This window comes from Castor canadensis, chromosome X (assembly GCF_047511655.1).
Source record: "Castor canadensis chromosome X, mCasCan1.hap1v2, whole genome shotgun sequence".
Classification (NCBI taxonomy): domain Eukaryota; kingdom Metazoa; phylum Chordata; class Mammalia; order Rodentia; family Castoridae; genus Castor; species Castor canadensis.
The window spans coordinates 109730259-109733852 of NC_133405.1; positions in this window are offsets into that span (position 1 = coordinate 109730259).

Here is a 3594-nt window from a genome sequence, read left to right on the forward strand (position 1 = left end):
TCTTGATTACAAGTGTGTGCGAAGCATTCTACAGCTAAACAGTCTGGTTGCTAAATCTACTGGTATAATTGTTCCAGCTGTATTTCCGGTTGGAGGGCTAAATGATGCTCTCCAACCTCATGCTACTACCCCTTCTAATTTTCCTTTCCTATGTTTCCTTCTGATACAAAGCATTGCACTTTCTTTTGTAAAGTTGATTATCACACATTCTTCTGGTATGTATTTAGTGTCTTTTATTTCAACATGATAAAAAACTTTTGTGTGTGAAAAATTAAGCAAGGTCCTGCAAGGTCTAAAAAAATGAGTATGTTCCTGTCCCCAGATATCTCTATTAGAAAATTTAATCCTGGGAAGAAATGGCTTATCCTTAAGTCTTCTGTGAACTTTCTCAAGAGAACAAGGTTCCAAGCACTGAATCATAGTTTGAAGAAACTTCCTTTCCTAAACTACAGCTGGTTTCTGCGAGCCAGTTACATTTTTTTTTTTTTTTGGTGGTACTAGGGTTTGAACTTAGGGCTTCATACTTGCCAAGGAGACACTGTACCACTTGAGCCATGCCAGCAGCTCCTTTTGCTCTGTTTATTTTGGAGATAGGGCCTTGCAGTTTGCCTAGGTTGTCCTGAACCATGATGCTCCTTACTTCCAGCCCTCACTGGGATGACAGACATATGCCTCCACATCCAGCTTTTTGCCATTGAGATGGAGGTCTCATCAACTTTTTTGCCTTGGCTGACCTGAAACCAACATTGTCCTGATGTCAGCCTCCCAAGTAGCTAGGATTCCAGGCATGAGCCACCAGCACCCAGATTTTTTTTTAATAAAAAATTATTCTGCATTTGAAAATCCATAACATGTGGTTGTTTGGTTATGTCTTCTAACTGTGGTGAAAATAAAAATATTTTTTCATTTGATACACACGTGCTCATGTGAATAAAGGGGTCTTTTTAATACTTGCCAATTTTTGTGTTTATACACTCATCCCTCTTTTTCCAATAGCCCATTGCATTATATGTGTTTAAATTCTTTTAGCATTAAACTTAACATTTTTCACCGATTAGCATTTTTTCACACCTTGGTATCTTCTTCAGTAGATAATGCCTGTGACAAAGTGTCTTCATTATAATTCCTTTGGATACTTTGCTTCAATTGCTACATTGGATTGCTAATAGAAATTTTATCATCCTGCGTTCATCTGGTCATACTGAAAGCAGCAAACAGAGCATTTTGTAATGCTAAGTGGAATGTCTGATAGGAGTAAGAACTTTCATTTGACAACACTCTTAGCAAAATCTGTCAATTGGGGCATTGGGAACTTTCTGTTCAATGAACTAATGCTCTACACAGAAAAGTGTTAGAATTTACCTTATTCTATTTCAATATTCTTGATGAAATAATTGTAATGCTATTATGCTGTTTTCTTTTGTAGAGATGAGCTTTAAGTACATTTGGTAACATAAACATTTTGCTTAAAGGTCAAGTGTTCATTTACATGAAACAAAGTATTCATTTCATAATAGTTTGTTAAAGTAAAGAATATTGTATACACATTTGGGACATTGCAATGGTCTTTTAGTAGTTTTATGTATTTTTTTTGTCTGTTTGTTTTGGTGGTGGTACTGGGGTTTAAACTCAGTGCCTTGTGCTTGCTAAGAAGGTACTCTGCCACTTGAGCCATGTTTCCAGCCCTTAATTTTATGTATTCTTAAAGTTAATGTGATGTTGAAGTTTTAAAATTGTATACATTTAGTTCTTTCAAATGCATCTAATTTTCAATTTCATTGAACCAGAAAGGAGCAATTATTTACAAAGAAGTTTGTATTTATTCCAGAGCTGACAAATTGTTCCTTTAAATTTCAGCATTAAATATTTGTCACTGATGTTGTAAAACTGGAATGCACAGGGACAATAGAAATAGGGTAATCTGATATTATTATATTATGTTTACACTATTTTATGTCAGAACTGTGACTGTCATTCAATAAATGGATGGTGCAATTAGTATGGAGCTCAGTACTAAATTCAGAGAAGTGCTGAAGAGATAAAGTAACCAAAAGGCAACCTATCTCTAGTAGACCAGAGGCACAGTAATAAGCCTTGATGATCAAGGCAATAAGCACTTGTTTCAGAAAATGAAGGATGTAAAAATAGACCAACTTCTAGACTTATTCTTTCTATTATATTCATACCTACCTGTAATCACCAAGTGGAATGTATTGAGGACTCTATTTGAACTATGATTACAACTGCCTGAATTATTGCAATGTTTGTGCAATAACAACTATGGCATTACTAGATGAGAGTTTCTATTGTCATAAAAACAATATCAGCATTATTTACTAAGATTAAATGGCCAACATTAAATTTTGATAATTATGACTTGCATATTAACCTCCCATGGACATAGTATGCAATGGGATAATAGTATAATTTTAATGTAGCCAGATATTAAAATCAGATGCTTTCTGACTCCATTTTGTTTGAGATCCCAAAAGCTAAAAGCAAGCAATTGTGCCATACATGTTAAAGGCACACAAAGGTTGAAGCTTATGAGTGGGGCAGACTGTTTCTTTGGAGAGTATTATTGGTGTGCTATTATCTGTGTCCACCTCCCAAGACCCAGGGGAGGGAAATCATGAACCCTACCTTAAGCCAAGTAAGAGAAGAGCCTTGAAGAGACCATATGGAGGAATCTGGAAAACATTATAACAATGGCTGAAAGAACCAAGAGAATATAGGAAAGGGAGGGAAGGAGGGTTACTTTGAGAGCAATTGAGAGAATAGCATTCTACTGATGGTAAACCCAGATAGCCTGAATATTTTTCAGATGTGGGAAATCTGGGGGAAGCTTGTTTGGTGCTGCTTTGTATCACTCCCAAGGGAACTACATAAAGAAGCACTGAGTCCCCAAGAGAAATTCTGTATAGGCTAGACCATGAAAGATTCAAGGGCTCTTGGTTGGAGTGATAAAGGATCAGCTGGAGAAAATGCATTGCCCACATATTGAAAAATACAACTGGAAGTTTCTAGTTGGTGTATGTGAGGAAATTACAAAACCTTCATCTGGAAATAAAGTTAACACTGGAAAGCAGCCATTCTGTATAACTGTACTATTATCAATCAAGATCACTCTGGATCACTCAAGCAAAACATCTTTTTGCCTCCTCTCTCCTTATCCTTCTGACCCGGGAGAGCCTGAGTCACTCTAGGAAAGGCTGAGGGGTAAGGTGATGGTGGGTAAGGGGCGGGGGGTGGAGAAACAAAAGAGTAGTGAAGATTGTTAGGAAAAAGTGCCTACGCCATTCACAAAGGAAGCTCACAAGGAGAGCTCATGTACAGAGCAGGGTTTAATGGCACAGGGAAAGAGAGAGAGAGTTCAGGCCAGGCATGGCCTTTTATGGAAGAGGGAGGGTAAGAGGTTGGCACATGGGCAGGGGTCCCTGATGGGGGTGGAGCTTGGTTGGAGCTTGTCTGGGAGTGCTGGAAATCTTGTTAAAGGGTGGGGCTGTTTATTGGGAATGGCTCCATTTTCCAAGAGGTGGGACCTGAGGATAGAATGGCCACTGATTTATAAAATGGCAGTGTTATTGTTCTATC